The sequence below is a fragment of the Stigmatopora argus genome, unplaced genomic scaffold, assembly GCF_051989625.1.
Source record: "Stigmatopora argus isolate UIUO_Sarg unplaced genomic scaffold, RoL_Sarg_1.0 HiC_scaffold_59, whole genome shotgun sequence".
In the NCBI taxonomy this organism is placed as follows: domain Eukaryota; kingdom Metazoa; phylum Chordata; class Actinopteri; order Syngnathiformes; family Syngnathidae; genus Stigmatopora; species Stigmatopora argus.
The window spans coordinates 20,001-45,000 of NW_027520073.1; the positions used below are offsets into that span (position 1 = coordinate 20,001).

The following is a 25,000-nucleotide window of genomic DNA, read 5'->3' on the forward strand; positions in this document are numbered from 1 at the left end:
TTAGCGTTTTTTGCCCAAGTGTTTAGCTCATCTTCCGAGCAAGGGCCGCCTTAACCTCATCCTGCAATCGGGCAGGAGGATGAAGTTAAGGCGGCCCCTGCCTGGAGGATGAGCTAAACACTTGGGCAAAAAACGCTAAATTTTTTTTCAAATTTTTTTTTTTGTTATTTTATATATCTATTTTATTTCTTTATGTGAGGCATGTAGTATGAGCTTCCTCCCCCCCGGAAAGTGTCTCAAATTCGGGTAAGTGTGTTAGAACTGATCCGTTTGGGTGTTGTGTTTACCCAGCAATAGTGTCTCATCTCAGCGTTTTTTGCCCAAGTGTTTAGCTCATCCTCCGAGCAGTTGTCGCCTTAACCTCATCCTCTTGCCCTATTGAAGGAGGATGGGTTTAAGGCTGCCGCTGTCCGGAGGATGAGCTGTACACTTGGGCAAAAAACGCTGAAATTTTTTTTCAAATTTTTTTGGGGGGGTTGTTTTATATATATTATTATTATTGAAGTTGTTTAAATGAAACAGTTCAAAATGTTAAAAATCAACCCAGGCAAAGTGTTTGAAAAGCAGGGTAAAAGTTTTGCAAAATACTGATGAAAATGTTTTAATTGTACCCAGGAATAGTTTTCTTAAAGCCCCCTTAAAGTTTTGAAAAACATGGGTAAAGTTGTTAAAAATGAAAAGGGCAAAATGTTTAAAATCAACCCAGGAAAAGTGTTTGAAAAGCCTGCATAAAGTTTTGAAAAACATGGGTAAAGTTGTTAAAAATAAACAGGCCAAAATGTTAAAAATCAACCCAGGAAAAGTGTTTGAAAAGCCCCCTTAAAGTTTTGAAAAACATGGGTAAAGTTGTTAAAAATGAAAAGGGCAAAATGTTTAAAATCAACCCAGGAAAAGTGTTTGAAAAGCAGGGTAAAAGTTTTGCAAAATGCTGATGAAAATGTTTAAATTGTACCCAGGAATAGCGTTCTTAAAGCCCCCTTAAAGTTTTGTAAAACATGGGTAAACTTGTTAAAAATAAAATGGGCATAATGTTTAAAATCAACCCAGGAAAATTGTTTGGAAAACCCCCCTTAAAGTTTTGAAAAACATGGGTAAAGTTGTTTTAAATAAACAGGCCAAAATGTTTAAAATCAACCCAGGAAAAGTGTTTGAAAAGCCCCCTTAAATTTTTGAAAAACATGGGTAAAGTTGTTTTAAATAAACAGGCCAAAATGTTTAAAATCAACCCAGGAAAAGTGTTTGAAAAGCCCCCTTAAAGTTTTGTAAAACATGGGTAAACTTGTTAAAAATAAAAAGGGCAAAATGTTTTAAATCAACCCAGGAATAGTGCATCTAAAACCCGCAAAAGATTTGTAAAACGTGGGTAAACTTGTTAAAAATAAAAAGGGCAAAATGTTTTAAATCAACCCAGGAATAGTGCATCTAAAACCCGCAAAAGATTTGTAAAACGTGGGTAAACTTGTTAAAAATAAAAAGGGCAAAATGTTTTAAATCAACCCAGGAATAGTGCATCTAAAACCCGCAAAAGATTTGTAAAACGTGGGTAAACTTGTTAAAAATAAAAAGGGCAAAATGTTTAAAATCAACCCAGGAATAGTGCATCCAAAGCCCGCAGAAGATTTGTAAAACGTGGGTAAACTTGTTAAAAAATAAACAGGGCAACATGTTTAAAATCAACCCAGGAATAGTGCATCTAAAGCCCGCAGAAGATTTGTAAAACGTGGGTAAACTTGTTAAAAATAATAAGGGCAATTTTTTTTTTAAATCAACCCAGGAATAGTGCATCTAAAGCCCGCAGAAGATTTGTAAAACGTGGGTAAACTTGTTAAAAATAAACAGGGCAAAATGTTTTAAATCAACCCAGGCAAAGTGCTTGAAAAGCCGGCAAGAAATGTCGACCGCACCTGACCCGAATGCAGTACTGAAGTTTGTCCGCCAGACGGCGAAAAGGAGCAAGGTCCATCAACCAGGCCGGGTAAACGGCGGGAGTAACTATGACTCTCTTAAGGTACCGGGAAATGGTTAAAATGTGCAGAAAAGTGTTTCCAAAAGCGTAGTGATGGTTTTTAAACCATGAAATACAAATACTGGAGCTTTTCCACACATTAATATCGGGCACTGAGGGTGATTTTCCCAGGGGGGGAGACAGCTATAAAGGTCGGCGCGACGACGACGACCATTCGCGAAAGTGCCAAAATTTCACTAAAATGGGTTAAAATCAGCATTTATTGATGAAATAGAATTACTGGAGCTTACTGGAGCTTATCAGACATGACTACCAGGCTCTTGGGGTGATTTTCCAGGGGGAAAGACAGCCATAAACGTCGGCACGCGACCAAATACGACGACATACGACCATTCTCAAAAGTGCCTAAAATGAACTAAAATCAGCACTTATGGATGAAATAGAGTTACTGGAGCTTATCAGACATGACTAGCGGGCTCTGGGGGTGATTTTCCTGGGGAAAAGACAGCCATAAACGTCGGCGCGACGACCATTCGCAAAAGTCCCAAATATGCACTAAAATGGGGTAAAATCAGCATTTATTGATGAAATACAAATACTGGAGCTTACTGGACCTTATCAGACATGACTACCGGGCTCTGGGGGTGATTTTCCTGGGGAAAAGACAGCCATAAACGTCGGAACGACCAATTACGACGACATACGACCATTCTCAAAAGTGCCTAAAATGAACTAAAATCAGCACTTATGGATGAAATAGAGTTACTGGAGCTTATCAGACATGACTAGCGGGCTCTGGGGGTGATTTTCCTGGGGAAAAGACAGCCATAAACGTCGGCGCGACGACCATTCGCAAAAGTCCCAAATATGCACTAAAATGGGGTAAAATCAGCATTTATTGATGAAATACAAATACTGGAGCTTACTGGACCTTATCAGACATGACTACCGGGCTCTGGGGGTGATTTTCCTGGGGAAAAGACAGCCATAAACGTCGGAACGACCAAATACGACGACATACGACCATTCTCAAAAGTGCCCAAAATGAACTAAAATCAGCACTAGTTGATGAAATACAATTACTGGAGCTTATCTGACATGACTACCGGGCACTGGAGGTGATTTTCCTGGGTAAAAGACAGCCATAAACGTCGGCGCGACGACCGTTCGCCAAAGGCCCAAAAATTCACTAAAATGGGTTAAAATCAGCACTTATGGATGAAATAAAAAAATACTGGAGCTTACTGGAGCTTATCAGACATGACTACCGGGCACTGGGGGTGATTTTCCTGGGGAAAAGACAGCCATAAACGTCGGCGCGACCAAATACGACGACATACGACCATTCTCAAAAGTGCCCAAAATGAACTAAAATCAGCACTAGTTGATGAAATACAATTACTGGAGCTTATCTGACATGACTACCGGGCACTGGAGGTGATTTTCCTGGGTAAAAGACAGCCATAAACGTCGGCGCGACGACCGTTCGCCAAAGGCCCAAAAATTCACTAAAATGGGTTAAAATCAGCACTTATAGATGAAATAAAAAAATACTGGAGCTTACTGGAGCTTATCAGACATGACTACCGGGCACTGGGGGTGATTTCCCCTGGGTAAAGACAGCCATAAACGTCGGCGCGACCAAATACGACGACATACGACCATTCTCAAAAGTGCCCAAAATGAACTAAAATGGGTTTTAAATCAGCACTCATTGATGAAATACAAATACTATATCTTTAATACAAATACTGGACCTTTTTAAACATTAAAACTTGGCCCATGAGGTTGATTTACCCGAGGAAATGGCACTTTTGACCCGGCAATTTGAGCCCGATTGCAGTACCAAAGTTTGTCCGCAAGACGGCGAAAAGGAGCAAGGTAAATGCCCAGAAAAAGTGTTCCAAAATCGTAGTAATAGTTTTAAAAACAGCATTTAATGATTAATTACAATTACTGGAAGTTACTGGGGCTTTTCAGACATGACTACCGGGCTCTGGGGGTGATTTTCTCGGGGGGGGAGACAGCTATAAAGGTCGGCGGGAGTAGATCTGACTCTCTTAAGGTGCGGAAAATGGTTAATATTCCCTAGAAAAGTGTTCCAAAAGCGGAGTGATCGTTTTTAAACGATGAAATACAAATACTGAAGCTTTTCACACATTAATATCGGGCACTGGGGGTGATTTTCCCGGGGGGGAGACAGCTATAAAGGTCTGCGCGACGACGACCATTCGCCAAAGGTCCAAAAATTCACTAAAATGGGTTAAAATCAGCACTTATGGGTGAAATACAATTACTGGAGCTTACTGGAGCTGATCAGACATGACTACCGGGCTCTGGGGGTGATTTTCCTGGGGAAAAGACAGCCATAAACGTCGGAACGACCAAATACGACGACGTACGACCATTCTCAAAAGTGCCCAAAATGAACTAAAATCAGCACTAGTTGATGAAATACAATTACTGGAGCTTATCTGACATGACTACCGGGCAATGGGGGTGATTTTCCTGGAGAAAAGACAGCCATAAACGTCGGCGCGACGACCATTCGCCAAAGGGCCAAAAATTCACTAAAATGGGTTAAAATCAGCATTTATTGATGAAATACAAATACTGGAGCTTACTGGACCTTATCAGACATGACTACCGGGCATTGGGGGTGATTTTCCGGGGGGAAAGACAGCTATAAACGTCGGCGCGACCAAATACGACGACGTGCGACCATTCTCAAAAGTGCCTAAAATGAACTAAAATCAGCACTTATGGATGAAATAGAATTACTGGAGCTTACTGGAGCTTATCAGACATGACTACCGGGCACTGGGGGTGATTTTCAGGGGGGAAAGACAGCTATAAACGTCGGCGCGACCAAATACGACGACGTGCGACCATTCTCAAAAGTGCCAAAATGAACTAAAATCAGCACTTGTTGATTAAATACAAATACTGGAGCTGATCAGACATGACTACCAGAAACTGGGGATGATTTTCACGGGGGAAAGACAGCCATAAACGTCTGCGCGACCAAGTACGACGACCATTCGCAAAAGTCCCAAATATGCACTAAAATGGGGTAAAAATCAGCATTTTTTGATGAAATACAAATACTGGAGCTTACTGGAGCTTATCAGACATGACTACCGGGCACTGGGAGTTATTTTCCTGGGTAAAAGACAGCCATAAACGTCGGCACGCGACCAAATACGACGACATACGACCATTCTCAAAAGTGCCAAAAATGCATTAAATTTGGTTTTAAATCAGTACTCATCGATCAAATACAAATATTATATCTTTAATACAAATACTACACCTTTTTAAACATTAAAACCGGGCCCAGGAGGGTGATTTACCCGAAGAAATGACACTTTTGACCCGGCAATTTGACCCTAATTGCAGTAAAAAAAATTGTCCACAATGTGGCAGAGTTCTGCGGGTTCCATAGCGGCGGCCCAGTGCGTCAAATTCTGTATAAAAAGCAGGATATTTCGGTTCTGGGGGGTTATTTTACCCTGAATAAGTGCATAAATTCTGGGTGCATGTATTATACACCATTTGGTGTCAAAATAAACGCTCCAGTTTACCCAGGAAGAGTGTCCCAAATGCGGGTTGACTGTAATAGACCAACGTGCATGTATAAAAAGCATGTCGACTTCGTTCTGGGGGCTTATTTTCACTCAGGAATAGTTTCTAAAATAAGGGGACCTTTATTAGAGTAGAGTGGGTGTGTAAAAAGCGTTTCTTTTCAGCCCAAAAGGTGTTTTTAACCGGGAAAAGTGCATAAGCTTACGGGATTTTCAACGGTCGCAGTAATAAAGTTTGTCCACAGTGTGGCAGAGTTTTTCGGATTACGTAGAGGCCCAGTGCGTCAAAGTCTGTATAAAAAAGGAGGATATTTCGGTTCTGGTGGGTTATTTTCCCCGGAAAAAGTGCATAAATTCTGGGTGCATGTATTATTGACGATTTGGTATCAAAATAAATGCTCCAGGGAGGTTCTGGTGCAAAAGTTTACCCAGGAAGAGTGTCCCAAATCCTGGTTGACTGTAATAGACCAACGTGCATGTATAAAAAGCATGTCGACTTCTTTCTGGGGGCTTATTTTCACTCGGGAATAGTTTCTAAAATAAGGGGACCTTTATTAGAGTAGAGTGGGTGTGTAAAAAGCTTTTCTTTTCAGCCAGAAAGGTCATTTTAAACGCTAAAAGTGCATAGGCTTACGGGAGCTTGAACGGTCGCAGTACCACAGTTTGTCCACAGTGTGGCAGAGTTCTGCGGATTCCATAGCGTCCCAGTGCGTACTGGTTTGTATAAAAAGTAGCCCAGTTCGGTTCTGGGGGGGTTATTTTCCCCGGAAAAAGTGCCTAAAATGTGGGTGCATGTATAATTGACAATTTTGTATAAAATTAGTCTTCCAGGGATGTTCTGGGGGGATGTTAAGCCATAAATAGTGTCCAAATTGGGGTAAATTGCGTTAAAAATAGTGGTTGCATTGGAACTGGTCTTGGGTGGTTCTGGTTGGTCCATTTAACCAGAATTTTTGTCTCAATATGAGGGTAGATGTATATTGACCATTCTGTATAAAATAATCTTCCAGGGTAATTGTGAAGTAAAGTTATGCCACAATCAATGTACCTAATATGGGCACTTTTATGACAACGAGTGCTTGTATTGGAACTGGTCCTGAGTGGTTCTGGCTGGTCTATTTACCCAGGAATGGTGTCTTATTTGTGGGTAGATGTATAATTCACAATTTTGTATAAAATTAGTCTTCCAGGGATGTTCTGGGGGGATGTTAAGCCATAAATAGTGTCCAAATTGGGGTAAATTGCGTTAAAAATAGTGGTTGCATTGGAACTGGTCTTGGGTGGTTCTGGTTGGTCCATTTTCCCTGAATTTTTGTCTCATATGAGGGGAGATGTATATTGACAATTCTGTATAAAATAATCTTCCAGGGTAGTTGTGAAGTAAAGTTATGCCACAAACAGTGTGCCTAATATGGGCACTTTTATGACAACGAGTGCTTGTGTTGGAACTGGTCCTGAGTGGTTCTGGTTGATCCATTTAACCTGAATTTTTGTCTCATATGAGGGGAGACGTATATTGACCATTTTCTATAAAATAATCTTCCAGGGAGGTTCTGGGGGGATGTTAGGCAAGAAATAGTGTCCAAATTGGGGTAATTTTCGTTAAAAATAGTGGTTGCATTGGAACTGGTCTTGGGTGGTTCTGGTTGGTCCATTTTCCCTGAATTTTTGACTCATATGAGGGGAGATGTATATTGACCATTCTGTATAAAATAATCTTCCAGGGTAGTTGTGAAGTAAAGTTATGCCACAAACAGTGTGCCTAATTTGGGCACTTTTATGACAACGAGTGCTTGTGTTGGAACTGGTCCTGAGTGGTTCTGGTTGGTCCATTTACCCTGAATTTTTGTCTCATATGAGGGGAGATGTATATTGACAATTCTGTATAAAATAATCTTCCAGGGAGGTTCTGGGGGGATGTTAGGCAAGAATAAGTGCCCAAATTGGGGTAATTTTCGTTAAAAATAGTGGTTGCATTGGAACTGGTCTTGGGTGGTTCTGGTTGGTCCATTTTCCCTGAATTTTTGTCTCATATGAGGGGAGATGTATATTGACAATTCTGTATAAAATAATCTTCCAGGGTAGTTGTGAAGTAAAGTTATGCCACAAACAGTGTGCCTAATATGGGCACTTTTATGACAACGAGTGCTTGTGTTGGAACTGGTCCTGAGTGGTTCTGGTTGGTCCATTTAACCTGAATTTTTGTCTCATATGAGGGGAGACGTATATTGACCATTTTCTATAAAATAATCTTCCAGGGAGGTTCTGGGTGGATGTTAGGCAAGAATAAGTGCCCAAATTGGGGTAAATTGCGTCAAAAATAGTGGTTGTCTTGGAACTGGTCTTGGGTGGTTCTGGTTGGTCCATTTTCCCTGAATTTTTGTCTCATATGAGGGTAGATGTATATTGACCATTCTGTATAAAATAATCTTCCAGGGTGGTTGTGAAGTAAAGTTATGCCACAAACAATGTGCCTAATTTGGGCACTTTTATGACAACGAGTGCTTGTGTTGGAACTGGTCCTGAGCGGTTCTGGTTGGTCCATTTAGCCTGAATTTTTGTCTCATATGAGGGTAGTTGTATATTGACCATTCTGTATAAAATAATCTTCCAGGGAGGTTCTGGGTGGATGTTAGGCAAGAATAAGTGCCCAAATTGGGGTAAATTGCGTCAAAAATAGTGGTTGTCTTGGAACTGGTCTTGGGTGGTTCTGGTTGGTCCATTTTCCCTGAATTTTTGTCTCATATGAGGGTAGATGTATATTGACCATTCTGTATAAAATAATCTTCCAGGGTGGTTGTGAAGTAAAGTTATGCCACAAACAATGTGCCTAATTTGGGCACTTTTATGACAACGAGTGCTTGTGTTGGAACTGGTCCTGGGTGGTTCTGGTTTGTCCATTTACCCTGAAATTGTGTCTCATATGAGGGGAGACGTATATTGACCATTTTCTATAAAATAATCTTCCAGGGATGTTCTGGGTGGATGTTAGGCAAGAATAAGTGCCCAAATTGGGGTAATTTTCGTTAAAAATAGTGGTTGCATTGGAACTGGTCTTGGGTGGTTCTGGTTGGTCCATTTTCCCTGAATTTTTGTCTCATATGAGGGTAGATGTATATTGACCATTCTGTATAAAATAATCTTCCAGGGTGGTTGTGAAGTAAAGTTATGCCACAAACAATGTGCCTAATTTGGGCACTTTTATGACAACGAGTGCTTGTGTTGGAACTGGTCCTGGGTGGTTCTGGTTTGTCCATTTACCCTGAAATTGTGTCTCATATGAGGGGAGACGTATATTGACCATTTTCTATAAAATAATCTTCCAGGGATGTTCTGGGTGGATGTTAGGCAAGAATAAGTGCCCAAATTGGGGTAATTTTCGTTAAAAATAGTGGTTGCATTGGAACTGGTCTTGGGTGGTTCTGGTTGGTCCATTTAACCTGAATTTTTGTCTCATATGAGGGTAGATGTATATTGACCATTCTGTATAAAATAATCTTCCAGGGTGGTTGTGAAGTAAAGTTATGCCACAATCAATGTGCCTATAATGGGCACTTTTATGACAACGAGTGCTTGTATTGGAACTGGTCCTGAGTGGTTCTGGTTGGTCTATTTACCCAGGAATTGTGTCTCATTTGTGGGTAGATGTATAATTGACAATTTGGTATAAAATTAGTCTTCCAGGGATGTTCTGGGGGGATGTTAAGCCATAAATAGTGTCCAAATTGGGGTAAATTGCGTTAAAAATAGTGGTTGCATTGGAACTGGTCTTGGGTGGTTCTGGTTGGTCCATTTAACCAGAATTTTTGTCTCAATATGAGGGTAGATGTATATTGACCATTCTGTATAAAATAATCTTCCAGGGTGGTTGTGAAGTAAAGTTATGCCACAAACAGTGTGCCTAATATGGGCACTTTTATGACAACGAGTGCTTGTATTGGAACTGGTCCTGAGTGGTTCTGGCTGGTCTATTTACCCAGGAATGGTGTCTTATTTGTGGGTAGATGTATAATTCACAATTTTGTATAAAATTAGTCTTCCAGGGATGTTCTGGGGGGATGTTAAGCCATAAATAGTGTCCAAATTGGGGTAAATTGCGTTAAAAATAGTGGTTGCATTGGAACTGGTCTTGGGTGGTTCTGGTTGGTCCATTTTCCCTGAATTTTTGTCTCATATGAGGGGAGATGTATATTGACAATTCTGTATAAAATAATCTTCCAGGGTAGTTGTGAAGTAAAGTTATGCCACAAACAGTGTGCCTAATATGGGCACTTTTATGACAACGAGTGCTTGTGTTGGAACTGGTCCTGAGTGGTTCTGGTTGATCCATTTAACCTGAATTTTTGTCTCATATGAGGGTAGATGTATATTGACCATTCTGTATAAAATAATCTTCCAGGGTGGTTGTGAAGTAAAGTTATGCCACAATCAATGTGCCTATAATGGGCACTTTTATGACAACGAGTGCTTGTATTGGAACTGGTCCTGAGTGGTTCTGGTTGGTCTATTTACCCAGGAATTGTGTCTCATTTGTGGGTAGATGTATAATTGACAATTTGGTATAAAATTAGTCTTCCAGGGATGTTCTGGGGGGATGTTAAGCCATAAATAGTGTCCAAATTGGGGTAAATTGCGTTAAAAATAGTGGTTGCATTGGAACTGGTCTTGGGTGGTTCTGGTTGGTCCATTTAACCTGAATTTTTGTCTCATATGAGGGTAGATGTATATTGACCATTCTGTATAAAATAATCTTCCAGGGTGGTTGTGAAGTAAAGTTATGCCACAATCAATGTGCCTATAATGGGCACTTTTATGACAACGAGTGCTTGTATTGGAACTGGTCCTGAGTGGTTCTGGTTGGTCTATTTACCCAGGAATTGTGTCTCATTTGTGGGTAGATGTATAATTCACAATTTTGTGTAAAATTAGTCTTCCAGGGCCGTCCTGGGGTGATGTTTAGCCAGAAATAGTGTCCCAATTACGGGCACTTGTATTAGAGCAGTGCAGGTCGGTTCGGGGGTCAATTTCACCCCGGAAAAGCTTCCCAAAAAACGGTCACTTGTATAACAAACGAGGATATAACTGATAAGTTACACTTTACCCTTTAATTTGAGCTCAACTACCCGTGAAATGACTCTCTTGTGCTGGAACGGTATTTTGACGTAAGACCTCCGTTTGTCCGCGAGACGGCAGAAATGAGTCCGGCCAACCGGGACTATTGTTTCAAAGTAATCAAGCGGGTACTAGGAGTTTCCCTCTCCGAGAAAAGCCACTCTCCATCGGGCAAGTTTCTAGTCGTAATACCAAAGTTTTACAAAAGTGGGTAAAAACTGTCACAATGCCCAGATAAGTGTTCCAAAAGCCGGGGAAAGATATTTAGAGTCATCGGGGGGTACAGTTGGGAAAAAAGTTGAACGTGGCTAAAAACGGTCTTCGTGCCCAGAATGGTGTTCCAAATGCTGGGTAATTGCATGGGGTGTCATCTGTGAAAAAGTTGGAAAAATGTTAAAAATGGTCGAAAATGCTTAAAATGTGCACAAAACTGTTCAAAATGATGTTTAAATTTACCAGGAGTCATTTGTTAAAAAGTTGAAAAAATGTCAAAAATGGTCGAAAATGCTTAAAATGTGCACAAAACTGTTCAAAATGATTTTTAAAACTACCAGGAGTCATTTGATAAAAAGTTGGAAAAATGTCAAAAATGGTCGAAAATTGTTAAATTGTGCATAAAAGTGTTAGAAATGAAGTTTAAAACTACCAGGAGTCATTTTTTAAAAAGTTGGAAAAATGTCAAAAATGGTCGAAAATTGTTAAAATGTGCATAAAACTGTTAGAAATGAAGTTTAAAAGTACCACGAGTCATTTTTTAAAAAGTTGGAAAAATGTCAAAAATGGTCGAAAATGTTTAAAATGCCCCCAAAACAGGTCCAAATCATGGGGGAAATTTCCAGGAATCATCGGTGGAAAAACATGGAAGTCTGTCCAAAGGGGTTGAAAATGGTTAAAATGCCCAGAGAAAGTGTCCAAATCTCGGATAAAAATTCCAGCAATCATCGGTGGAAAAACCTGGAAGTCTGTCCAAAGGGGTTGAAAATGGTTAAAATGCCCAGAGAAAGTGTCCAAATCTCGGATAAAAATTCCAGCAATCATCGGTGGAAAAACATGGAAGTCTGTCCAAAGGGGTTGAAAATGGTTAAAATGCCCAGAGAAAGTGTCCAAATCTCGGATAAAAATTCCAGCAATCATCGGTGGAAAAACCTGGAAGTCTGTCCAAAGGGGTTGAAAATGGTTAAAATGCCCAGAGAAAGTGTCCAAATCTCGGATAAAAATTCCAGCAATCATCGGTGGAAAAACCTGGAAGTCTGTCCAAAGGGGTTGAAAATGGTTAAAATGCCCAGAGATAGTGTCCAAATCTCGGATAAAAATTCCAGCAATCATCGGTGGAAAAACCTGGAAGTCTGTCCAAAGGGGTTGAAAATGGTTAAAATGCCCAGAGAAAGTGTCCAAATCTCGGATAAAAATTCCAGCAATCATCGGTGGAAAAAGCTGGAAGTCAGTCCAAAGGGGTTGAACATGGTTAAAATGCCCAGAGATAGTGTCCAAATCTCGGATTAAATTTTTCAAAATGATCGGTTGGGTCTACCCTATGTTCGAAACTGGGTCTACCCCATGCTCGAAACTGGGTCTACCCCATAATATAACTTGGGTCTACCAGGAGAGCGAATTTGGGTCTACCAATGTTAGGGGGATATAACTCACCTACTCGTGCAAAATCCGGTGGTCTGCAGAAACCCTTCGGCAAGTATATAGGGAGAGGAAATGTTTGAAAGTGAGCTCCAGGCTGCGAACCGACCCTGACCTCTCCCGGGGTCCAGGTGGATCACCTAATGTTCGGACAACGTTGGCAAAGTGTTGGGATGTCCGTGGGTGGTTCTCCTGATTTTTTACGAATTTTTTTCTAAGTCCTGCGGGACTTAGAAAAATTTTCGGAAAATTTAAGCGGATTTTTTCTAAGTGTGAAGGGGCTTAGAAAAATCCATATCCGCTCATGTGTCACTATTCTCGGACATGCACTGTGAAAAAGACCGTTGATGTGTGTGGTGCTCACACTTTGAAAAATTTCTGGAGCTCGAAATTTCAGCGGGGCGTCAGCCAACCCGTATCCGCCCATGGAGCACTATTCTCGGATAGGCTCGAGGGAAAACCCCGCCGATTTTTGTGGTGCTCAAAAATCAAAAATTTCATGGAGCTCAGAAATTCAGCGGGGGGTCAGCCAGCCCAATCCGCTCATGTGTCACTATCCTCGGACAAGCACTGTGAAAAACACCGTTGATGTGTGTGGAGCTCGGACTTAGAAAAATTTCTGGAGGTCAGAAATTCAGCGGGGCATCAGCCAGCTCAATCCGCTCATGTGTCACTATCTTCGGACATGCACTGTGAAAAACACCGTTGATGTGTGTGGAGCTCGGACTTAGAAAAATTTCTGGAGCTCAGAAATTCAGCGGGGCATCAGCCAGCTCAATCCGCTCATGTGTCACTATCCTCGGACATGCACTGTGAAAAACACCGTTGATGTGTGTGGAGCTCGGACTTAGAAAAATTTCTGGAGGTCAGAAATTCAGCGGGGCATCAGCCAGCTCAATCCGCTCATGTGTCACTATCCTCGGACATGCACTGTGAAAAACACCGTTGATGTGTGTGGAGCTCGGACTTAGAAAAATTTCTGGAGCTCAGAAATTCAGCGGGGCATCAGCCAACCCAATCCGCTCATGTGTCACTATCCTCGGACATGCACTGTGAAAAACACCGTTGATGTGTATGGAGCTCGGACTTAGAAAAATTTCTGGAGGTCAGAAATTCAGCGGGGCATCAGCCAGCTCAATCCGCTCATGTGTCACTATCCTCGGACATGCACTGTGAAAAACACCGTTGACGTGTGTGGAGCTCGGACTTAGAAAAATTTCTGGAGCTCAGAAATTCAGCGGGGCATCAGCCAGCTCAATCCGCTCATGTGTCACTATCCTCGGACATGCACTGTGAAAAACACCGTTGATGTGTGTGGAGCTCGGACTTAGAAAAATTTCTGGAGGTCAGAAATTCAGCGGGGCATCAGCCAGCTCAATCCGCTCATGTGTCACTATCCTCGGACATGCACTGTGAAAAACACCGTTGATGTGTGTGGAGCTCGGACTTAGAAAAATTTCTGGAGCTCAGAAATTCAGCGGGGCATCAGCCAGCTCAATCCGCTCATGTGTCACTATCCTCGGACAAGCACTGTGAAAAACACCGTTGAAGTGTGTGGAGCTCGGACTTAGAAAAATTTCTGGAGGTCAGAAATTCAGCGGGGCATCAGCCAGCTCAATCCGCTCATGTGTCACTATCCTCGGACAAGCACTGTGAAAAACACCGTTGATGTGTGTGGAGCTCGGACTTAGAAAAATTTCTGGAGCTCAGAAATTCAGCGGGGCATCAGCCAGCTCAATCCGCTCATGTGTCACTATCCTCGGACAAGCACTGTGAAAAACACCGTTGATGTGTGTGGAGCTCGGACTTAGAAAAATTTCTGGAGGTCAGAAATTCAGCGGGGCATCAGCCAGCTCAATCCGCTCATGTGTCACTATCCTCGGACATGCACTGTGAAAAACACCGTTGACGTGTGTGGAGCTCGGACTTAGAAAAATTTCTGGAGCTCAGAAATTCAGCGGGGCATCAGCCAGCTCAATCCGCTCATGTGTCACTATCCTCGGACATGCACTGTGAAAAACACCGTTGATGTGTGTGGAGCTCGGACTTAGAAAAATTTCTGGAGGTCAGAAATTCAGCGGGGCATCAGCCAGCTCAATCCGCTCATGTGTCACTATCCTCGGACATGCACTGTGAAAAACACCGTTGATGTGTGTGGAGCTCGGACTTAGAAAAATTTCTGGAGGTCAGAAATTCAGCGGGGCATCAGCCAGCTCAATCCGCTCATGTGTCACTATCCTCGGACAAGCACTGTGAAAAACACCGTTGATGTGTATGGAGCTCGGACTTAGAAAAATTTCTGGAGCTCAGAAATTCAGCGGGGCATCAGCCAACCCAATCCGCTCATGTGTCACTATCCTCGGACAAGCACTGTGAAAAACACCGTTGATGTGTATGGAGCTCGGACTTAGAAAAATTTCTGGAGCTCAGAAATTCAGCGGGGCATCAGCCAGCTCAATCCGCTCATGTGTCACTATCCTCGGACAAGCACTGTGAAAAACACCGTTGAAGTGTGTGGAGCTCGGACTTAGAAAAATTTCTGGAGGTCAGAAATTCAGCGGGGCATCAGCCAGCTCAATCCGCTCATGTGTCACTATCCTCGGACAAGCACTGTGAAAAACACCGTTGATGTGTGTGGAGCTCGGACTTAGAAAAATTTCTGGAGCTCAGAAATTCAGCGGGGCATCAGCCAGCTCAATCCGCTCATGTGTCACTATCCTCGGACAAGCACTGTGAAAAACACCGTTGATGTGTGTGGAGCTCGGACTTAGAAAAATTTCTGGAGCTCAGAAATTTAGCGGGGCATCAGCCAACCCAATCCGCTCATGTGTCACTATCCTCGGACAAGCACTGTGAAAAACACCGTTGATGTGTATGGAGCTCGGACTTAGAAAAATTTCTGGAGCTCAGAAATTCAGCGGGGCATCAGCCAGCTCAATCCGCTCATGTGTCACTATCCTCGGACAAGCACTGTGAAAAACACCGTTGATGTGTGTGGAGCTCGGACTTAGAAAAATTTCTGGAGGTCAGAAATTCAGCGGGGCATCAGCCAGCTCAATCCGCTCATGTGTCACTATCCTCGGACAAGCACTGTGAAAAACACCGTTGATGTGTGTAGAGCTCGGACTTAGAAAAATTTCTGGAGGTCAGAAATTCAGCGGGGCATCAGCCAGCTCAATCCGCTCATGTGTCACTATCCTCGGACAAGCACTGTGAAAAACACCGTTGAAGTGTGTGGAGCTCGGACTTAGAAAAATTTCTGGAGGTCAGAAATTCAGCGGGGCATCAGCCAGCTCAATCCGCTCATGTGTCACTATCCTCGGACAAGCACTGTGAAAAACACCGTTGATGTGTGTGGAGCTCGGACTTAGAAAAATTTCTGGAGGTCAGAAATTCAGCGGGGCATCAGCCAGCTCAATCCGCTCATGTGTCACTATCCTCGGACAAGCACTGTGAAAAACACCGTTGATGTGTGTAGAGCTCGGACTTAGAAAAATTTCTGGAGGTCAGAAATTCAGCGGGGCATCAGCCAGCTCAATCCGCTCATGTGTCACTATCCTCGGACAAGCACTGTGAAAAACACCGTTGAAGTGTGTGGAGCTCGGACTTAGAAAAATTTCTGGAGGTCAGAAATTCAGCGGGGCATCAGCCAGCTCAATCCGCTCATGTGTCACTATCCTCGGACAAGCACTGTGAAAAACACCGTTGATGTGTATGGAGCTCGGACTTAGAAAAATTTCTGGAGCTCAGAAATTCAGCGGGGCATCAGCCAGCTCAATCCGCTCATGTGTCACTATCCTCGGACAAGCACTGTGAAAAACACCGTTGAAGTGTGTGGAGCTCGGACTTAGAAAAATTTCTGGAGGTCAGAAATTCAGCGGGGCATCAGCCAGCTCAATCCGCTCATGTGTCACTATCCTCGGACAAGCACTGTGAAAAACACCGTTGATGTGTATGGAGCTCGGACTTAGAAAAATTTCTGGAGCTCAGAAATTCAGCGGGGCATCAGCCAACCTAATCCGCTCATGTGTCACTATCCTCGGACATGCACTGTGAAAAACACCGTTGATGTGTTTGGAGCTCGGACTTAGAAAAATTTCTGGAGCTCAGAAATTCAGCGGGGCATCAGCCAACCCAATCCGCTCATGTGTCACTATCCTCGGACATGCACTGTGAAAAACACCGTTGAAGTGTGTGGAGCTCGGACTTAGAAAAATTTCTGGAGCTCAGAAATTCAGCGGGGCATCAGCCAGCTCAATCCGCTCATGTGTCACTATCCTCGGACAAGCACTGTGAAAAACACCGTTGATGTGTATGGAGCTCGGACTTAGAAAAATTTCTGGAGGTCAGAAATTCATCGGGGCATCAGCCAGCTCAATCCGCTCATGTGTCACTATCTTCGGACATGCACTGTGAAAAACACCGTTGATGTGTGTGGAGCTCGGACTTAGAAAAATTTCTGGAGGTCAGAAATTCAGCGGGGCATCAGCCAGCTCAATCCGCTCATGTGTCACTATCCTCGGACAAGCACTGTGAAAAACACCGTTGAAGTGTGTGGAGCTCGGACTTGGAAAAATTTCTGGAGCTCAGAAATTCAGCGGGGCATCAGCCAACCCAATCCGCTCATGTGTCACTATCTTCGGATATGCACTGTGAAAAACACCGTTGATGTTTGTGGAGCTCGGACTTAGAAAAATTTCTGGAGGTCAGAAATTCAGCGGGGCATCAGCCAGCTCAATCCGCTCATGTGTCACTATCCTCGGACAAGCACTGTGAAAAACACCGTTGAAGTGTGTGGAGCTCGGACTTAGAAAAATTTCTGGAGCTCAGAGATTCAGCGGGGCATCAGCCAACCAAATCCGCTCATGTGTCACTATCCTCGGACAAGCACTGTGAAAAACACCGTTGAAGTGTGTGGAGCTCGGACTTAGAAAAATTTCTGGAGCTCAGAAATTCAGCGGGGCATCAGCCAGCTCAATCCGCTCATGTGTCACTATCCTCGGACAAGCACTGTGAAAAACACCGTTGAAGTGTGTGGAGCTCGGACTTAGAAAAATTTCTGGAACTCAGAAATTCAGCGGTGCATCAGCCAGCTCAATCCGCTCATGTGTCACTATCCTCGGACAAGCACTGTGAAAAACACCGTTGATGTGTATGGAGCTCGGACTTAGAAAAATTTCTGGAGGTCAGAAATTCAGCGGGGCATCAGCCAGCTCAATCCGCTCATGTGTCACTATCCTCGGACAAGCACTGTGAAAAACACCGTTGAAGTGTGTGGAGCTCGGACTTAGAAAAATTTCTGGAGCTCAGAGATTCAGCGGGGCATCAGCCAACCAAATCCGCTCATGTGTCACTATCCTCGGACAAGCACTGTGAAAAACACCGTTGAAGTGTGTGGAGCTCGGACTTAGAAAAATTTCTGGAGCTCAGAAATTCAGCGGGGCATCAGCCAGCTCAATCCGCTCATGTGTCACTATCCTCGGACAAGCACTGTGAAAAACACCGTTGAACGTGTGTGGAGCTCGGACTTAGAAAAATTTCTGGAACTCAGAAATTCAGCGGTGCATCAGCCAGCTCAATCCGCTCACGTGTCACTATCCTCGGATAGGCATGTTGGAAAAGACCGTTGATGTGTGTGGTGCTCACACTTAGAAAAAATTCTGGAGCTCAGGCTTTCAGCGAGACATTACAAACCCATATCCGCCCTTGTGAGCCTATCGTCGGATAAGGCTCGAGGGAAACACCGTTGATGTGTGTGGTGCTCACACTTAGAAAAAATTCTGGAGCTCAGGCTTTCAGCGAGACATTACAAACCCATATCCGCCCTTGTGAGCCTATCGTCGGATAAGGCTCGAGGGAAACACCGTTGATGTGTGTGGTGCTCACACTTAGAAAAAATTCTGGAGCTCAGGCTTTCAGCGAGACATTACAAACCCATATCCGCCCTTGTGAGCCTATCGTCGGATAAGGCTCGAGGGAAACACCGTTGATGTGTGTGGTGCTCACACTTAGAAAAAATTCTGGAGCTCAGGATTTCAGCGGGGCATCAGCCAACCCAATCCGCTCACGGTGCACTATTCTCGGATCGACTCGGGGCGAACCCCCGCCGAATTTCAAAGTGCCGAAACTCGAAAAATATATGGAGCTCGACGATGAAACCTGATATCTGTCGATAATATCCGCCCACGAAGCACTATTCCCGGGGAGAAAGTCCTCAGATGCCCGTGAAGACCGGTGGGATATAATTTGCCTACTCGTGCAAAATCCGGTGGTCTGCAAAAAGCCTTCGGCAAGTATATAGGGAGAGGAAATTTTTGAAGGTGAGCTCCGGGCTGCGAACCGACCCTAACCTCTCCCGGGGTCCAGGTAGATCACCCTATGTTCGGACAACGTTGGCAAGGTGTTGGGGTGTCCGAGGGTGGTCCTCCTGATTTTTAACGATTTTTTTTCTAAGTCCTACGGGACTTAGAAAAATTTTCGTGATTTTTAAGCGGATTTTTTCTAAGTGTGAAGGGGCTTAGAAAAATCCATATCCGCTCGTGTGTCACTATCCTCGGATAAGCTCGTGATAAGACCCCGCAGATGTGTGTGGTGCTCACACTTGGAAAAATTTCTGGAGCTCGAAATTTCAGCGGGGCATAACAAACCCATATCCGCCCTTGTGAGCCTATCGTCGGATAGGCTCGAGGGAAACACCGTTGATGTGTGTGGTGCTCACACTTGCGAGGCTTTGGCAACCCATATCCGCTCATGTGAGCCTATCTTCGGATAGGCTCGGGGAAAAGACCGTTGATGTGTGTGGTGCTCACACTTAGAAAATTTTCTGGATGTCAGTAATTCAGCGGAGCATCAGCTTGCTCAATCCGCTCATGTGTCACTATCCTCGGACAGGCATGTTGGAAAACACCGTTGATGTGTGTGGTGCTCACACTTAGAAAAATTTCTGGAGCTCGGGAACTCAGCGGGGGCTTCAGCAACCCATATCCGCTCATGTGAGCCTATCTTCGGATAGGCTCGGGGGAAAAGACCGTTGATGTGTGTGGTGCTCACACTTAGAAAAATTTCTGGAGCTCAGAAATTCAGCGGAGCATCAGCCAGCTCAATCCGCTCATGTGTCACTATCCTCGGACATGCACTGTGAAAAAGACCGTTGAAGTGTGTGGTGCTCACACTTAGAAAAAATTCTGGAGCTCAGAAATTCAGCGGAGCATCAGCCAGCTCAATCCGCTCATGTGTCACTATCCTCGGACATGCACTGTGAAAAAGACCGTTGAAGTGTGTGGAGCTCGGACTTAGAAAAATTTCTGGAGCTCAGAAATTCAGCGGGGCATCAGCCAGCTCAATCCGCTCATGTGTCACTATCTTCGGATATGCACTGTGAAAAAGACCGTTGAAGTGTGTGGTGCTCACACTTAGAAAAATTTCTGGAGCTCAGAAATTCAGCGAGGCATCAGCCAGCTCAATCCGCTCATGTGTCACTATCCTCGGACATGCACTGTGAAAAAGACCGTTGAAGTGTGTGGTGCTCACACTTAGAAAAATTTCTGGAGCTCGGGAACTCAGCGGGGGCTTCAGCAACCCATATCCGCTCATGTGAGCCTATCTTCGGATAGGCTCGGGGGAAAAGACCGTTGATGTGTGTGGTGCTCACACTTAGAAAAATTTCTGGAGCTCAGAAATTCAGCGGAGCATCAGCCAGCTCAATCCGCTCATGTGTCACTATCCTCGGACAGGCATGTTGGAAAACACCGTTGATGTGTGTGGTGCTCACACTTAGAAAAAATTCTGGAGCTCGGGAACTCAGCGGGGGCTTCAGCAACCCATATCCGCTCATGTGAGCCTATCTTCGGATAGGCTCGGGGAAAAACCCCGCCGAAGTGTGTGGTGCTCACACTTAGAAAAATTTCTGGAGCTCAGGATTTCAGCGGGGCATCAGCCGACCCAATCCGCTCATGTGTCACTATCCTCGGATAGTCATGTTGGAAAAGACCGTTGATGTGTGTGGTGCTCACACTTAGAAAAATTTCTGGAGGTCAGAAATTCAGCGGGGCATCAGCCAGCCCAATCCGCTCATGTGTCACTATCCTCGGATAGGCATGTTGGAAAACACCGTTGATGTGTGTGGTGCTCACACTTAGAAAAAATTCTGGAGCTCAGGATTTCAGCGGGGCATCAGCCGACCCCATCCGCTCATGTGTCACTATCCTCGGACATGCATGTTGGAAAACCCCGTTGATGTGTGTGGTGCTCACACTTAGAAAAATTTTCTGAGAAAAATCTCTGGAGCTCAGGATTTCAGCGAGCCATTCCAAACCCATATCCGCTCATGTGAGCCTATCCTCGGATAGGCTCGGGGAAAAACCCCGCCGAAGTGTGTGGTGCTCACACTTAGAAAAATTTCTGGAGCTCAGAAATTCAGCGGGGCATCAGCCAGCCCAATCCGCTCATGTGTCACTATCCTCGGACATGCACTGTGAAAAAGACCGTTGAAGTGTGTGGTGCTCACACTTAGAAAAATTTCTGGAGCTCAGGTTTTCAGCGGTGCATCAGCCGACCCAATCCGCTCATGTATCACTATCCTCGGACATGCATGTTGGAAAACCCCGTTGATGTGTGTGGTGCTCACACTTAGAAAAAATTTCTGAGAAAAATCTCTGGAGCTCAGGATTTCAGCGAGCCATTCCAAACCCATATCCGCTCATGTGAGCCTATCCTCGGATAGGCTCGGGGAAAAACCCCGCCGAAGTGTGTGGTGCTCACACTTAGAAAAATTTCTGGAGCTCAGAAATTCAGCGGGGCATCAGCCAGCCCAATCCGCTCATGTGTCACTATCCTCGGACATGCACTGTGAAAAAGACCGTTGAAGTGTGTGGTGCTCACACTTAGAAAAATTTCTGGAGCTCAGGTTTTCAGCGGTGCATCAGCCGACCCAATCCGCTCATGTATCACTATCCTCGGACAGGCATGTTGGAAAACCCCGTTGATGTGTGTGGTGCTCACACTTAGAAAAAATTTCGGAGAAAAATCTCTGGAGCTCAGGATTTCAGCGAGCCATTCCAAACCCATATCCGCTCATGTGAGCCTATCCTCGGATAGGCTCGGGGAAAAACCCCGCCGAAGTGTGTGGTGCTCACACTTAGAAAAATTTCTGGAGCTCAGAAATTCAGCGGGGCATCAGCCAGCCCAATCCGCTCATGTGTCACTATCCTCGGACATGCACTGTGAAAAAGACCGTTGAAGTGTGTGGTGCTCACACTTAGAAAAATTTCTGGAGCTCAGGTTTTCAGCGGTGCATCAGCCGACCCAATCCGCTCATGTATCACTATCCTCGGACAGGCATGTTGGAAAACCCCGTTGATGTGTGTGGTGCTCACACTTAGAAAAAATTTCGGAGAAAAATCTCTGGAGCTCAGGATTTCAGCGAGCCATTCCAAACCCATATCCGCTCATGTGAGCCTATCCTCGGATAGGCTCGGGGAAAAACCCCGCCGAAGTGTGTGGTGCTCACACTTAGAAAAATTTCTGGAGCTCAGAAATTCAGCGGGGCATCAGCCAGCTCAATCCGCTCATGTGTCACTATCCTCGGACAAGCACTGTGAAAAACACCGTTGAAGTGTGTGGAGCTCGGACTTAGAAAAATTTCTGGAACTCAGAAATTCAGCGGTGCATCAGCCAGCTCAATCCGCTCACGTGTCACTATCCTCGGATAGGCATGTTGGAAAAGACCGTTGATGTGTGTGGTGCTCACACTTAGAAAAAATTCTGGAGCTCAGGCTTTCAGCGAGACATTACAAACCCATATCCGCCCTTGTGAGCCTATCGTCGGATAGGCTCGAGGGAAAACACCGTTGATGTGTGTGGTGCTCACACTTAGAAAAATTTTCAGAGAAAAATCTCTGGAGCTCGTGATTTTCAGCGAGCCATTACAAACCCATATCCGCTCAAGTGAGCCTATCCTCGGATAGGCTCGAGGAAAAACCCCGCTGATTTTTATGGTGCTCGCATGATTTGGGTCTACCAGGGCATTCACGTGGGTCTACCCCATGCTCGAAACTGGGTCTACCCCATAATATAACTTGGGTCTACCAGGAGAGCGAATTTGGGTCTACCAAATGTAAGGGGATATAACTCACCTACTCATGCAAAATCCGGTGGTCTGCAGAAACCCTTCGGCAAGATTATAGGGAGAGAAAAATTTTGAATGTGAGCTCCAGGCTGCGAACCGACCCTCCGCTCTCCCGGGGTCCAGGTAGATCACCCTATGTTCGGACAACGTTTGCAAGGTGTTGGGGTGTCCGAGGGTGGTCCTCCTGATTTTAACGAATTTTTTCTAAGTGTGAAGGGACTTAGAAAATTTTCGACAAGTGAGAGTGGCGAACTCACTAAGGCGGTCGTAACCGTCTACACCAGTCCGACGATGGTGTGCTATTCAGGGATAACTGATAACACGGGGTGGGTCCTGACCCGGAACAGGCACTCGGACTTAGAAAAATTTTGACAAGTGAGAGTGGCGAACTCACTAAGGCGGTCGTAACCGTCTACACCAGTCCGACGATGGTGTGCTATTCAGGGATAACTGATAACACGGGGTGGGTCCTGACCCGGAACAGGCACACGGACTTAGAAAAATTTTGACAAGTGAGAATGGCGAACTCACTAAGGCGGTCGTAACCGTCTACACCAATCCGACAATGGTGTGCTATTCAGGGATAAATGATAACACGGGGTGGGTCCTGACCCGGAACAGGCACACGGACTTAGAAAAATTTTGACAAGTGAGAGTGGTGAACTCACTAAGGCGGTCGTAACCGTCTACACCAATCCGACAATGGTGTGCTATTCAGGAATAAATGATAACACGGGGTGGGTCCTGACCCGGAACAGGCACACGGACTTAGAAAAATTTTGACAAGTGAGAGTGGCGAACTCACTAAGGCGGTCGTAACCGTCTACACCAATCCGACAATGGTGTGCTATTCAGGGATAAATGATAACACGGGGTGGGTCCTGACCCGGAACAGGCACACGGACTTAGAAAAATTTTGACAAGTGAGAGTGGCGAACTCACTAAGGCGGTCGTAACCGTCTACACCAATCCGACAATGGTGTGTTATTCAGGGATAAATGATAACACGGGGTGGGTCCTGACCCGGAACAGGCACACGGACTTAGAAAAATTTTGACAAGTGAGAGTGGTTAACTCACTAAGGCGGTCGTAACCGTCTACACCAATCCGACAATGGTGTGCTATTCAGGGATAAATGATAACACGGGGTGGGTCCTGACCCGGAACAGGCACACGGACTTAGAAAAATTTTGACAAGTGAGAGTGGCGAACTCACTAAGGCGGTCGTAACCGTCTACACCAATCCGACAATGGTGTGTTATTCAGGGATAAATGATAACACGGGGTGGGTCCTGACCCGGAACAGGCACACGGACTTTGAAAAATTTTGACAAGTGAGAGTGGTTAACTCACTAAGGCGGTCGTAACCGTCTACACCAATCCGACAATGGTGTGCTATTCAGGGATAAATGATAACACGGGGTGGGTCCTGACCCGGAACAGGCACACGGACTTAGAAAAATTTTGACAAGTGAGAGTGGTTAACTCACTAAGGCGGTCGTAACCGTCTACACCAATCCGACAATGGTGTGCTATTCAGGGATAAATGATAACACGGGGTGGGTCCTGACCCGGAACAGGCACACGGACTTAGAAAAATTTTGACAAGTGAGAGTGGCGAACTCACTAAGGCGGTCGTAACCGTCTACACCAATCCGACAATGGTGTGCTATTCAGGGATAAATGATAACACGGGGTGGGTCCTGACCCGGAACAGGCACAAGGACTTGGACATGGAACTGAGCTGGGAACTAAGCTGGGAACTGGCGGAATCATAAACGAAATTTGGTGGAGTCTGACATGGAACGGAGCTGGGAACTGGCGGAATCGAACGAGGTGGGACCTGACCTAGCAACAGGCACAAGGACTTGGACATGGAACTGAGCTGGGAACTAAGCTGGGAACTGGCGGAATCATAAACGAAATTTGGTGGAGTCTGACATGGAACGGAGCTTGGGAACTGGCGGAATCGAACGAGGTGGGACCTGACCTAGCAACAGGCACAAGGACTTGGACATGGAACTGAGCTGGGAACTAAGCTGGGAACTGGCGGAATCATAAACGAAATTTGGTGGAGTCTGACATGGAACGGAGCTTGGGAACAGGCGAAATCGAACGAGGTGGGACCTGACCTAGCAACAGGCACAATGACTTGGACATGGAACTGAGCTGGGAACTAAGCTGGGAACTGGCGGAATCGAACTTTGATGGGTCGGGGAAATAACATATTTCGAACCCCACCCATCTCCCCATTACCCTTTCCCCACTGACCGATTGGCAAACAAGACCCGCCTCAGGAGGGCTCACGCCGGCCCGGCTTATAACGCCGGTGCTCGGGCGACTGGGTTCCTTCGCCCTGCGGGTTCGACTAAGGGCTTGCGACACGAATCTTCCCTAGGGGGGGCATTTGCCAGGGGTCGAAGTCGCTACCCTGAACCGTTTCAGCGAGACCGAGACGCCCCGTCTGACTCAGCGGTCCTACCTCGGAGCCCGCCGCCGCACCCGACGGCCCTTGTAGGGACGACCCGGACGGCGTGCGGGATTCACTCCGGCGAACATTTCTTTCTCAGGCAAACCAAT

General features: G+C 45.1%; 1 long non-coding RNA gene across 1 annotated transcript in view; it reads left to right on the forward strand.

Annotated features, from left to right (window-relative positions):
* LOC144070386 (uncharacterized) overlaps positions 1 to 20,788 on the forward strand; it is a 40,753-nt gene extending 19,965 nt beyond the window's left edge. The window contains exon 3 of the long non-coding RNA XR_013299251.1: positions 20,207 to 20,788. This is a non-coding gene — a long non-coding RNA (uncharacterized LOC144070386). The remainder of the gene's footprint in view (positions 1 to 20,206) is intronic.
* Positions 20,789 to 25,000: the final 4,212 nt, after the last annotated feature.